General features: G+C 38.8%; 1 protein-coding gene across 2 annotated transcripts in view; it reads left to right on the top strand.

Annotated features, from left to right (window-relative positions):
* The window catches only part of LOC117300694 (non-classical arabinogalactan protein 31-like), a 44950-nt gene that overhangs the window by 14741 nt on the left and 14985 nt on the right, over positions 1–15224 (top strand). For both annotated transcript variants that reach the window (XM_033784432.1, XM_033784431.1), the window contains exon 2: positions 5540–5928. The gene's annotated coding sequence lies outside the window, so the exon portion shown is untranslated. The remainder of the gene's footprint in view (positions 1–5539; positions 5929–15224) is intronic.

Below are 15224 nucleotides of genomic sequence, written 5' to 3'. Positions count from 1 at the left end.
TAGAGACCGGAGCCCAGGACGAACACAGCGGTGCAAATAATTTACAACTTTCTTCTGACCCCGAGGGCGCCCTACTCAAATGGCATACGTGTATGAGGTCCACAAGCCAACTGGTCATTGCGCCCTCAGTGCCCCTTGAAATTATTCCAGTAGGAAATTTACATTTTCTTTGTATACGGGTTGCCTAGGGAAGTATCAGGCGCGATAGTCGAGAAGAAAGTTGGCATTCTTTGATTAGGGTATCGTCTTGCAGAGATTATGGTCAGGGTCAGGATTGGCAAATATTAATCAGTGAGAAAAAGCCTGTTAGAATTGAAAGCTTTTAACGCCTCATTAAATAGAACTTTCCAACTCTCAACAAATGAAAATATTCGTACCATTGCGCTTATAAACATTTGATACTTGTATTTAAAATATAATTACCCTTGTCGTCGACAAGTCTGATGTGTTCACACCCCAGGAGTACATGTTCACTGTTTACAAGAAGAAAAATTGAAAGAATAACACTTCAAAGTTTTTAAAATTTTGTTTTAAGTGCTCGGCTTAATTCATGGGTTCATATTGTTTTCATTTTACGAATCTTGACAGTGATAAAGATTTGTGTTAAAATTCATATAAATATCAAATAAAACAATCGCTATGTGAATAATGAATATAAAGTGCTTGAGTTTTGTCAATCTAGATTCTTTATTTGGTGTCCTTGTAGCAAACATCTACCCATTATTGTGGCTATGCGAAAAACCCAAATGTTTGAAATGTTCACATGTACACTATTCAAATGCCTACACTGTATATTTTTGTTGTCCTGGTTCTTTCAGGGTGAATGCATCAAGATTCGAGACACCCTATTGGCTAAACCACGAACACGTACATGTACTATAGATTGTCATTTCACTAGTCTCCCAGCTTTACCATCCTTTGTAATAATAAAGGGCTCCTTTTCAACACTGGACAAGCCAGCTGGACCACTTGGTGAGAATTTCGCCTGATCCGCAGAAATTTTAATTAGCGTTTGGGCAGCGGTCCAATTTTATGGGACCGGAGAGTGCTGCAGTTCGCATGAACAGTGAATGATGACAAAAAAGCAAATGTTTATGAGTGCAATGGTGGGAAGATGGAATGTTTTTTTTAGGCGGGGTCATGTTGAGTGGAACATTCCATCTTAAAACGAATGAAAATATTTGTATACCTGTAGTTAGGGGATCAAGACACCGAGTGTCAAGAGTTTTGATGAAATCACTATTATTGGACCGTAGTTGAAATATGACACCCTTGAGCAAGATTCCAGCAGTTATTGATGACTCTGCTGGAAACTGGAGCTGGTTTATTTATGTCATGGTAAGGTGTTAGGCCAAATAAAACAAAAACATGTTTAGCATCCTTCCTTTTTTTTAAGCCCCAGGGCCATTTATTTAAGACAAAAAGCTGGGCTATTTTTTTTTTTTTTTTTTAGCTGAGTAGATCGTAAAAAAGTAAAACATTTCTTGTTAAAAAAAATTAAACAAATAAAAAGGTGGTGGCTTCTAAAAAGGAAGCTGGCGGGACGCTATAAAACATGTTTTTTTATTTTTTATCCTTACTATGACCCTGAAGGCAGGACTGATGAAAATTGAAAACCAGTGGTGTCAAGTTTGATCGATTTTTCAATGCATCCCCTCTGATTGCGGAGGATGCAGGACTTTATATCAAAATATGAGTTGCTTATCACTGGGCTGGGCTAGAATTTTGGTGTATAAGTGACCATAGAGTAAGCTTTTTCATGCCCATCAATTTCGTTTAGAACGTCCCCAAAGCAGATATTGGTGAGAGGTACATTATGGTGCATACTGTATCATGTGTTTGAGTCGTGCGATATTTGTTTTCATTAGCGTTGAAAACACTGAACTTGTGACTTCCGTTTGAATCCATTATACACTGTCAGTACAGAAAAAAAAAAAGTTCACGGATTTACAAATAATTTACGGGGTTTACAGAGGATAATGGTGAAAGACTTCTCCTGAAATATTGTTCCATGAAATGCTTTTACTTTTTGAGAAAACATTAAAACATTATCAATTCTCGATAGCGAGAATTACAGATTTATTTAAATCACATGTCATGACACGGCGAAACGCGTGGAAACAAGAGTGGGTTTTCCCGTTCTTTTCTCCCGACTCCGATGACCGATTGATCCTAAATTTTCACAGGTTTGTTATTTTATATATAAGTTTCCGCACGTTTCGTCGTGTCATGACACGTGTTTAAAATAAATCTGTCATTCTCGATATTGAGAATTGAGAATTGTTTTTACATTTTCTCAAAAATTAGGCTAAAGCATTTAATGGAATAATATTACAAGAGAAGTCTTTCACCATTACATCTGTAAACCCTGTAAGTTATTTGTAAATCTGTGAGCTTTTAATTTTTGTTCTGTTCAGAAAGTGTCCAATGGCTTTAAGGCCCAATGACCAGGCCCAATGACTAATGTAAAGCGCACTGTCATTGATATGTTATCGTAAAAAATGTGCTTTCCTGTAAGAACTAGTTTAAACCACAAATCAAAGTGGGGTAGCATACTGTAACAAATTGCAGGGGATTTAAAATAATCTACAAAATTCTACATGTACCAACAAAAGGCATGTCAATCGTTCTCCTTGGGGAGTGTCTGGGCTAACATTTAAAACAAAAAAAGTGTCATTTTTCGTTACTGTCAGCTTCGTTTATTAACTTCAAGGAAATTCGTGATTCGAATTTCAACAGTTGTTTATAACTGGTTACCGACCAAACCCTATTATGTATACACAACCCGTGCTGATATTAATACATTGACCGATATTCCCGGCTTGGTTGGAAATGTAGAACTAGAAACATAGCCGATGAAATCAGAGCAGAATGTTATGAGAAGCAGTCTATTACAGGCCCTGGAATCCGAAGCGCTCAGGGGCAAATGGCTAAATGTAGATCGGACGCTACAGTCGTGGGTAATACTCCGTCCAATTTTAATACGAAACTCGAGAAGTGTTTTCGTTTGAAAACGCCAATTTCAACTTGCAGGGAAAACGATAGCTCAAGGGTAGTGTCACATTCGAGGCAATTTATAGGCAACCAGTTCCAGGCAGTCTCTGACAAGAAAATTAATTTCACATTTCAGTTCTCTTAATATTTTCCTGGGATTACAGGCTGCAGAATGTCTCTTTTGCTGCCAAAGGGTTTGTTGAGCAAGCAGTGCAGTTTGTTGCCTCGAACTTGCCTGAAAAACTTGTCCTCTAGTTGAGTTTTGGCAACTGACAATTTCAATTCTCTTATTATTTCCTGGGGTTACAGATAGAAGAATGTGTCATGTACTGTCAAAGCGTCAATGGGAGACTTTCTGGGACGATAGAGGGCAGCAGACTTACCGGGTAAATCCATTGTTCTCAGAATTATGCGCATGTTCAGAACTAAGTAAACAATGGAAATTTACCCGGTATGTCTGCTGCCACCTAGCGTTGGAAAGTCTCCTATTGGCAAGCAGTGCATTTGGTTGCTCCCAAATTGCCGGGAAAACATTGCCTTCTGCGACGTGGTCTAAATTTGAGACTAAAGCGTACTTGTACATGTAGTTGAATTTTGGAATTGATGAACACAAAGTCATCTCACGTAGAGCAGATAGTTATGAGAGAGCCATTTTGCTATCGTTGCTACGGACATTTAACAACTTCTTCACAAGTCTATGGAGTCTCTATGGCAATGGATGGATCAAGCCATCATAAATCATGAATGATACCCTAGAGTTAAACTTAAGCTTAGCAATCGCTGACCTCTTCAATAACCCCACCCCCTAGCCAAGGTTTGCTCTTTGACTACCAGCCACTTCAAGTTGTATTCACAGGTGCCTATGTAGATCTTACTGGCATGAAACATGTTCAAAACGATATAAAGCAGGCTGCGATTTCTCAGGATGTTTTTTCAAAGGGCCCGAAATTGTGGAGGCTAATGCCCCAGTCTTGGCCTTGGTGCCCCTTTTAAAGTTTCCAAGACTTTTAAGTTTTTCAAATGGAAGTGACCTTTGCAAAATGAAAATGACCTTGCCGTCTCAAAGATGAAATTGCAGGCATATCATTATGTTTTCTAAAACTCTTAATGCATGCAAATTTCCATGAAAGAAGTACATGGGAATCGCTAAAGGGAGAGAGAATAAGTCCACATCGTGTCCAAAACAAGATGTCTGGGAAGTTCAGGGTGAAGAGGAATCGAAGGTCGCAAGCCATTTTCTAGGGGTGTACTTGTTTTTCTTTCATTCCTAATATAAGGTTCTCATCCAGTCCATCTACCTGAGCAGCTCTTTTGTGTCATTTAAAGTAATGATCTTTGAAACGTCTTCTTCAAAGTTGTCGGTGTAATTTGCAAAAAGCACTTTGTGGTTTATCGAATGGACAGTACAGTAGCACAAAAACAAATCTGATTTATTCCGTTGTTCTGGAACTGATAGTTGCGTGTTTTGATCGCAGTACAAGCAGCAATTTGTCCAATGGTATTGATAATTTAGGATGGCAAGATTTTAAAATTCTTTCAGTTGTGACTTCTTTTGTTAATAATATTATCATCAAACAAAGCCAGCCTAAAGAGACACTCAAGGCGCGCTTATCAAAGAATTTCAAAAGCCCCTTCCCTCCACCCCCTCTTGTCTCCCTATTCATTGTTTACCTCTTGCTTTTTTTCTGTGTGTTTCGTACTCTTCAATTACTTACATGTACGGTAGTTGAATACCAGTAAATGTTTTTATGAAAGACTTTGCTTCGGTTGAAACATTAGGCCATTTGCTATTTGTATTTCTTTTGCAGAATTTAAAAAAAGAACACAATATGAACAATTTCGCAATAAAATATGACAATAAAATATGATACCCAAGCCTACATCTGTATGGACTGTATAGAGGGGTAACCCTGTTTCAGCCCCAGGAGTGGGTGACAATGGGCCCTGGGAAAACATTGTAGCCCATCTTGAAGTGGCCTTCCTTCCTCGTGTGTCTGGCGACATGCATGAAAAAAATCAACTCAGCATTTAATACGCCTCTCTTAATATAAATGCATGATGGCATAACTCCTACCCAAAATGAGGCTATTGGCGCACGTCCGCCACCACTTGCAGTGGCTGCGCCTATGGCCTTGTTTTGGGTTAGAATTGTGACATACCTCATGCATAAATATATTAAGAGAGGAACTTTGATTGGCTGTTATTTTCCCGCTTCTTTCTGGATCCTTTCCTTAATCCCTTTCCCCCTCTCTTTTTTTATAAATGGATATGTATTTGTTTGTACTTGTTTTATGCCTCTGAAGAAGGTCCGGATTGGATCGAAAGCTAAGGCCATCTACCCTATTCATTATCATTAAATATATTAAGAGAGGCGTATAATCACTCAAACCAAACCAAACCATTTCTTCAATGCCTTCCGTTATGGAACACTGCACAGAACTTTTCAACCCTGCATTGAAACCTTGAGGTTTCCTGATAGTAAGTGAAATGTGACTACACTATTTGTTATCTAACAACCACCCTTTTGTTCTCTTGTTCCTTACAGGACTACCCCCTGGACTACCAGCATTGTTGCATCACATAAAGGAAGTCACTATTAGAGCAGTACCCTCACACAGTGCTACCCTCACACAGTGCGCGGCTAGACAAGCTTCACATATCAAGTTGACGAGCCGGGATCCTCATCTACCCACGTTTTTGTTTGTAGCTGGTGCAAGTATTGGAGCGGTTAACGCTAAGAACTTCAAGAATGAATCCGGGCTACTTCGAAATGCTCCTGCAAGTTATCATTAAAATCTTGGACTAATAGTCTCCGAACAAGTTCCCTGAAAAAAAGGGTGAACTTGACGAAAACATTGTGTAGATACTTTGTAGGTTTAGACCTACTGCAAGAAAACTAAACTTGACATCGGTTGCATTGCCATCTTAAGTCAGGTAAGTTGAATTGCTCTTTCAAAATAGTGTTTGTTTGTTTGTTTATTGTTTTTGTTTGTTTGTTTGTGTATTTTGTTTAGATATTAATCTTCTTGTCGAGCAAACTTGGCAAAGCTTGATCCCACAAGGGGATTTTTTAGGATGTTGGACACTTCGTACCTTTGCCACTTCATACCCTGGACACTTCGGGACACTTCGTACCGTAACCAAATTGATCACTTTGTACCGTGGGCGGGGTACGAAGTGACCATCAGTCGAGTTGCTTCATACCCTCAGCCATGTCGCAGCCATGCCACGTACCTTCATTAAAATGTGTATTCCTCAACAATTTAATGTTCATACTTAATGAATTGTAATTTTTGTTTGAATTATATGTGAATGTAATTTTTAATGTGAAATTAATATTTTGTATAAGTTAATTACGCCAATATTTTTTACAAATAATTTAAAGTCAAACAATCACGCAATCGTCAAAATGGCTCCTTCTACAATGAACTTTCTATTAGTATTAGTATTATCTTGTCAATTCTGTTGAATGTTTGTTAAATGTTGCTGCATAGTGATAGTCCTAACGAGTTAAGTTAGTTACATTATAAGGAATGCTTTGAGCCCATGAATGGGTTATAAGCTGAGCAAACTAGGAAAGAAAGGGTTTTGACTCAGCTCCCCATCACCTCGATTTATTATAAATACATTGATTTACATGTAACAGCTACTGTACATCAATGGTCTGTTCTCAATCTGGGAAAATAAGGAATGCTTTGAGCCCATGAATGGGTTGTAAGCTGAGCTAGGAAAGGAAGGGTTTTGACTCAGCTCCCCTCCCCCACCTCGATTTATTATAAATACATTGATTAACATGTAGCAGCTACCGTACATCAATGGTCTGTTCTCAAACAATCTGGGGAACAGGTACATGCAGGTTTAGGAGATGGATATCAATGAAGAAAATCAGATTATTACACAATGTCTCAACAAATTCAACTCCAAAATGAAAGAGGATCATCTGTATTGGTTTATTTGATTGTCTGACTGATAATATTCGTACTATTGCACATCGAGTTCCGTTTCTCAAAAAATCAATTTCCCCAACTTCCACTTCATTTCCCCTTACCATAATATCGAACATGGGATTCTTCCGCATTCGGGCAGGAAATAATAGAATTCCAAACAAACATCCAACTGCTCACTCGGAGCAAGTGTTTATTAACAAATCACCGTGGCGCCAAGCGCACACCGCGACCAAATTAACTGTACAACCGCAAAAAAAGAGTGTACGTGCATTTGAATAAAGTTCCGTTGTAAAACGCTGCCACGCGGCGGTACTTAATCTCGGATTTAGCATCAAAACCGGATGGGTAGTAGAGCGTGCGAGTGGATTGTCGATTAAAAGCCCAAGGGGTTTGAACATTGTGGGCATCGTCAACTTGCTTTTCGCCGTCGTTCTAAGATTAGGGATAAGGTATTTTCACCTGCAAGATGTTATTGCTCCCATCTCTTCAAGACAAATCTGCACTTGATTGATTTTTCGGAGGCTGAGATGTTATCTGGAAAAAAGTTTATCTGACGTCAGGATGTTGTTTTTTTGGAAGGAAATAGTTTGTCATGTAATTTGATTGTTAAATAAAAGTAATTTTAACAAATTTGTTTTGAAAATAAATAACTGAAAATCAAAATTCAGATAAATTAATACTCAGCTGGCCAAGATCATAAAATTTATTTCATTTCTGATTTTAAACTAGTGTACAAACCTTATTGTTAGATTATAGTGATCTTATGCTATAGACCATGTGAACTTTGTTTAGCATAAGTGTGACCTGGTGCATTCTTTGAGTATTCCGGCAGGCAAGATACTACACAGGTCCTATGGGAAAGTTTACATTTTGTGTCATAATTTCCACATATCCAAGAATTATGAGAGTAAAGCTGGACAAGTTTTGAGATGTGCCCCCTTTCATCATATCAAAAGTTGACAGAAATTAGACTGTGCAATCTCCATAAAATACAAGATTTTATGTTTTCTTCCATTAGGCTGTGTACAAATCGTGCCTGGAGGAAGTCCAGGCTCTGTGGCTCTTTTGTAAACTTGTGATGTCACAGGTAACATCGTCTATTCAATACTTTAAAATCAAAATCTGGGGTGGGATATTTTTTAACATTGACCATTGTGAATGGCCCTTACTGCCGATCTGTAGATTAGAAAACCCATCTGAAGCTAGTCAAGGTTCATGATTTTTTTTTTTTTTTTTTGTGTACAGACGTGTCTGTTTGAGGGTTTAAGCCAGGAAACTACTCATACATGTATTTGGAGATGATGATGTTAAAAAAATTGGTTCATTTGAGTCACTATACATTGTATGGATTTTTGAAGCCATTCAATTATTTTTAAATCTAAATTGGGGGTGGGACTTTTTTGTTTAACATTGATATTCCGAATGGCCCCCTTAATGTTAGATTAGAAAACCCAAGTGAAGCCTTTTTCTAGAATTAATGTCGGACCCTTCGTACCTTTTCCACTTTGTACCCTGGACACTTTGTACCTTTGTAATGTAACCAAGTTTGTCACTTCGTACCTTGGGCGGGGTACGAAGTGGCAAAGGTATGAAGTGTCCAGACACCTTTCTCTCTGTCTGAATCTGAAGCAAGTCAAGGATTGCACCTTTGGAAGCCATAAAGCTTGTGTAACAGATCAATTGATACACACTGTTGGGGTCAGTTTTCTATTGATTTGGAGGTCAGTTATTGATCCAATGGCAGGATACACCCCAGGGGGTCTATAAATACAAGGCATTGATGTCCACCATAACCCTGAAAGAACTTCCCTTGGTCCAGTTACTGGTGTTGGTTAGGTAATTGGATCACTGATTGGCAAAGTGTTTGATAATGCTGAAGAGCAAATACCATAGAGCAAATAATGTGGCCCTTTCTCTTTATACGCAAGTAAGCTTCATACATTTACATCTACGTCTATTCAGCTACTTGTCAAAGTCTATTCAGCATCTAGACAAGGATGGTGATGGTGGGCGGTTTGTGTGCTCAGTGGGTGCCAAAATATATACAAAAATAGAGATGTGTGCAAGTGAAAACATGACTCTTGCATACCCACTAAAGCAAACAGAGAAAAAAAGACAAAGGCGGTACCGGGGTACGTACTTTCTATTTTTTGTATGTAAGCGTCCTACCTGATAAAGCACATAGAGAAAAGACTTAGTTGGTACTTTCTCTTTTTGCTAGTAAGCTTCATGACCACTATAGCTAAAGCAAATATCATAAAGAAAAGACAAAGGTGGCACTTTCTCTTTTTGCAAGTAGGCTTCATACTCACTAAAGCAAATTTCATTTAGAAAAGACAAGGTGGTACTTTCTCTTTTTTTTTTTTACTGGGGGGGGGTAATGGTTTATTGTTTATTTCACAAAATCATAAGTGAAAGCAAGACACAGCGTTTTAAAAGAGAATTAACACTTTGAACATTAATCTTGGTAAAAGTACAGAAAAGAAATCCCATTTATAATAGAGTCTAGCCAACTTATCGTTAAAGGTATTTAAATAAATTATTCTTTCGCTTGAAATAACTTTCTCTTTTTGCTAGTAAGCTTCGTACCCACTGTAAGAGTAAATCATTGCCAAAGTATCGAATTGGACAGATCCCAGTCTCCATGACCACTACAGGACAAATTCACAATGTACAAATGCCATTTTGTGTATCAAATTATAAACATTTTAATTTGTGACATATTATGTCGTAAAGAGCCCCAAATCCAAGATTTCCTTCGGCACAATTGTGCACAATGCTCAAACTCTACAAAGGAATAGTAAAATCTTATACTTTATTAAGATTACACTGTCTGATTTTTAACAACTTTTGATGTGAAGAAAGTGGGCGCATCTCAAAACATGGTCAGCTGTCACTTTTGTCTCCTGAATAATATAAAGACGATGACGAAACGATGAGACCAATTATGAACTCACTCCGCGGCAGTGTTGTTAATAACTAGAAGTCCCCTCGATCCACTAAGCGATAGTCGTCTCGGTCGATTTTCTACCTTCCGCCCAGGCAGAGCCTTTAACAAGTATCTTATTAAAGTCTAGTGGGACAATTCTTTTCAGAAAAATCTATTTGAAAAAATCTGCAGCAGTAGAATTTATAGCGTGACATTGAGTTCTCAATTAAAGAACATATTATCTACACAGCTAGTACAGATAGTGTGGTGTTACTGGGGTAACACTATAAGTTAATAAAACCAGCTGCCTACTCCGAATAATCATGGTTTCAAATGCAAGCCCACGGTAGAAATGACAGTGTTACAAGAAAACCTTTAAAAAATAGGGACCAGTGAAAAAGCTCCTGGACTTGTGAAATGACAAGCTAGCTGATCCTGCTGGCCAGTCACTGAAAATAATAATAACTTGGGGGGCTAATCATCCTTACTCGCAGCTAAGAGCTGAATTGCGAAGGACGCGGCTTCAACGTGTTTGAGAAGCAGGCATGCAAGGGCGCCTTTGGCTGCCAGCCACATCAACCCATTATGACCACGGAGCACAGCCAAGATCGAAAGTGTTTGATTTTTCCCGAGGGAGGAAAACTGGATGGTCTGGAAAACCCTTGTGGCACAGCAGAGAACCAACGCACAACTCAACTTATATATGGCCCCGGCCGGGAATTGAACCGGGGTCACCTTGGTGAGAGGCAAGCAAAATTGCGTCAGGCAAACCCTGGTACAAGTGTGCCACTCAAAACATAAATCATGAAACTGACGACAACTGTACAGTAAACGATTTCCCTTGTTTGTATAGCGGAGCAAAATGTGTCAGTTGCTACTCAAAAATCATCATTTTCTACTCAATATTAGCATTCACAGTGCACAAAATCTGTTCAGTCAAAATACTTGGCTACGCCAAATTGCTAGATGAGTCGTTCCTTGCTAAAGAAATAAAATTGACTGGCTTTCTTGCTGCTATGTAACCTACATGCATGTACATGTACATCTACATAGGACTCTTCCTCTGTGCTGTACATGTAGAAAAATGTATGCTGCCTTTGAAAACAATGTGAATCTTTTGAAATTAGTGGCTTCTTGCGAGTAAGATTTGAGTTATGAAGCTTTAAAAAATTTCCGCCCCACCCAGGTCAAAATTCCAGTTGAACCTAGTTAAACTGGGTTTAACTGGAACTAGTTGAAACCAGTTGATAAACTAGTTAAACACAGTTAAAACCAGTTGGTTTAATATGGAAAATGGACAGAAACCAACTGGTTTATAATTTCAACCTAGTTGAACACAGTTAAACCTAGTCCAAACCAGTTGGTTAATATGGAAAATGGACGAGTTTGATCACTATCCAGTTGAACCAGTTGACCCCAGTTAACTAGGTTCAACTGGAATTTTGACCTGGGCAGCAATGGACCCTGTTATCCGGGATGTCACTGTAGTATGATACAAAAGTGTAATGCCATCGGGGCAAGTATTTCTACTGCTAGGCAGATCAGTATGATTCTATGGATAGTATTTGTGTTTACTACTTGTCCTTGGTTTAGTGTGTTGTCCATGGTAGGAATGTCCACCATTATCCCATTTGAGTCCCATTAGTAAAAAAGAAAACGTCATTCATTTCTATAATGGGATCTGAGTGCATTTACCGCCTGCTCTCTTCACTTGGCACTCTAGACATTAATCACATCTCGGGGAGATGAAGACAGAATGCATTTCTTTTAATCAGAGTATTGTTCTTGTCCTGTCACGTTCAGCGTCTTGCAGGACTCTGGACTGACTGATGGGGGGGGGGGGGGTGTGTAAGAGAGGACGGAGGCTGATGTGAAGTCAGTAACCCCTTCTCTCTAGTCATTTCTCGGGCCGAACTCCACAACCAGGTAATTTGTTACAGAAAAGAATCCCAACCAAATTTACCGTTTCACATTCACATGCTGTTCATTGTACTAAATACATCTTCAATGAATGGTATTCTGCTAAATTTTGCTTTCCAAAATGATGAATTTGGGCCCAATTTCATAGTACTGCTTACCAAATATGTTTGCGCTTATGATGCCCTATATGATATGACAGGGTGTAGTGCTGAAGTGTACTGGAGTGCCATGAATTTGGGCACAATCTGTTCGTAGCTGCTTGTAACACATAAATGTACTAATTATTAAAGGAACACGTTGCCTTGGATCGGTAGAGTTGGTCTTTGAAAATCGTTTGTAACCGTTTGTTATCAAAATGCATAATATGGGTAGAAAGATGTTGTAAAAGTAGAATACAATAATCCACACAAACATGCCTCGAAATTGCACGGTTTTCCTTTTACCTCGTTGACTAACACGTCGGCCATTTATGGGAGTCAAATTTTTGACTCCCATAAATGGCCAACCGTGTTAGTTCGCACAGTAAAAAGAAAACCACAAAATTTCGAGGCAAACTTGTGTGGATCATTGTATTCTACTTTTAAAACATCTATCCAACCATATGCATTTTATCAAAAACAGTTAAAAACGGTTTTTACAGACCAACTCGTCCGAGCCAAGGCAACGTGTTCCTTTAAAGGCAGTGGACACTATTGGTAATTACTCTAAAATAATTATTAGCATAAAACCTTACTTGGTGTTGAGTAATAGAGAGAGGTTGGTACATGTAGTACAAAACATTGTGAGAAATGGCTCCCTCTGAAGTGGAGTAGTTTTCGAGAAAGAAGTTATTTTCCACGAATTTGATTTCGAGACCTCAAGTTTAGAATTTGAGCTCTCGAAATCAAGCATCTGAAAGCACACAACTACGTGTGACAAGGGTGTTTTTATTTTCATTTTTATCTCGCAACTTCGACGACCGATTGAGCTCAAATTTTCACAGGTTTATTATTTTATGCATTTGATGAGATACACCAAGTGAGAAGACTGGTCTTTGACAATTACCAATAGTGTCCACTGTTCTTTAAGCACCAACCAATGTTGCTTACATTGCAATCTCCGGAGCTGGGGGATCATTGATCTTTAAAATCTGTTTCCATTCAAAGCATCACTTTATTTAAGTGTCAGTATGGTAAATTTGATAGCATTTTACCTTCGTGGGGTCCTGACCGAAGAGAAAGGCTATTTCAGAAGTTTTCTCGACAGACATATAGAATTCCTGTAATTTAATGTCTCAGTGTGTGGTCATGGTTGTATATATTTATAAAGGGTTAACAAAACATTTCGTTTCTCAACATAAATATACAATCAACTTGACACACTGGTCGTATACGGTTACTCATTATACATGTATGTTAGTCTGCCATATGGATGTTATTAGTGAGCAAGTTCGGGTGGCGACTAGAACAACTCGACTAACAAGAAACCATGGAGCACAGGGATACGGACTTTATCGAATCATGCACTAGAGCATGGTCAATTTGCTCATTTCGAGAGCTACCTCACTGTTTAGTCTAATCGCTCACCCGAACTTTCTCTCAGAGAAGGTTCTGTTGGTCATCAACAACTCTCGCTCTCAACTTGTGGACAAGTTGTTAATAAATTGTTGTCGTACTGATAGTCGAGTTGCAGTGATTTTGTGATAATAACACTCGGCTCTCTGTCAGAGCCTAGACTGGGAGGGTCTATAAAAGTAATATATAGTATTTTATAGAGTCCTGTCCAGCAAGTTGAACAACCAGCACAACTGTGTTGATAGATTAATAATTAAATTCCTCTACATACAGTGTGTTAAATTCACAGGGCATGAAAATTAACTGGACCATGGTTAATTTCATACCACTAGATCCCAAATTCAGATAAATTTGTCAGTTGACCTTTTAGGAAAAAGGGAAATTTTCCTAGGCTGCCGTGCTTGGGAACCAGGAGTCGATTTCACAAAGAGTTTGGACTAGTCCCAAACAATCTATTTTTTCCTTCATGTCCTAACCAATCTATTTTTTTCCTCCATGTCCTAACTTAGGGCTTGTCCAACATGTATGTAGGAGATAAGGCTATTCCTAATTTAGAAGGAGTAACTTGCCCTAACTCAAGATAAGACTAGTCTTAAAGTCTTAACTCTTTGTGAAACCCCGGACTGGAAATTACATGCATGCCACCAAGGCCATGGCCTCGGTTGCCCCTGGTCTTGGCCTTTGTGCCCCTTCTAAAGTTTTCCATTGACTTTAATATTTTCCGATAAAAGGGCCTTTGCAAAATGAAAAATGGCCTTGCCCTTTTACAGATGAAATCTCAGGGCTGAAACCCACCCCTGGAGTGCATGGTAGGACTGTCAACATAACGCACCCACTCTGTGCTGGGTGTGTATTTACACTGCAAGTTCAACATAAGTTTAATGTTCTGGTATGAAGGATGAGTGTTACATGTTTGGATGTTATACAACGGTAATAGATTGTGAATTTTTATTGGTTGAGATCCAAGTGATTTGCTACAAAGATGGGCTACCTGGCTGAGGGGAATACGAGTTAAAAATGCACCCCAAAGGGTACATTGTCTTGATCAAGCCCACTGTTTGTCGATTCCAGGGCCTTGTACAACATCTTGAAGAGCCCTGGGTCCCAGGTTGTAAATACAATGGTACTGCTAGGTAAATCTATTTACGGTCCAGTTGGATGTGCCTGGGGAAAAGTGAAGCAATATTTCTGTTCACGAAAACAACTGTTGTTTACAATTCGTTTGATTTTTAAAGGCAGTGGACACTATTGGTAATTACTCAAAATAATTGTTATCATAAAAACTTTCTTGATTACGAGTAATGGGGGGAGGTTGATAGTACAAAACATTGTGTGAAACAGCTCCCTCTGAAGTGACGTAGTTTTCGAGAAATTTTCCACAAATTTGATTTCAAGACCTCAGATTTAGAATTTGAGGTCTCGAAATCAAGCATCTGAAAGCACACAACTTCGTGTGACCATGGTGCGACAAGGGTGTTTTTTTCCTTTATTGAGCTCAAATTTTCACAGGTTGGTTATTTTATGCATATGTTGAGATACACCAACTGTGAAGGCTAGTCATCGACAATAACCAATAGTGTCCAGTGTCTTTAACTGTGATATCAGTTGTTGTTGTTGTTGTTGTTGTTGTTGTTGTTGTTGTTTTTTCTGAATGTGGAAGATTATGTCTTTTGCGACCTTCAGGTCTGGGAGATCACCCTTTGAGAGGACAAGGCCATTTTAACTTTTCAAACAACACTTGTTCATTTAAAAAAATTTAAAGTCTAAGGCCATGTCCGAAACGACGACTTCGGCTACAGCTACGTCTAGATCAGCGCATCTACCAGTGTTGAAGAATAGCAGACGCGCGCGATCTAGTCGTAGCTGTAGCCGAAGTCGTCG

The sequence above is a fragment of the Asterias rubens genome, chromosome 16 (genome assembly GCF_902459465.1).
Source record: "Asterias rubens chromosome 16, eAstRub1.3, whole genome shotgun sequence".
NCBI lineage: Eukaryota > Metazoa > Echinodermata > Asteroidea > Forcipulatida > Asteriidae > Asterias > Asterias rubens.
Note: the sequence above shows the minus strand (reverse complement) of the source record. Positions and strands in the feature narration are given on the sequence as shown.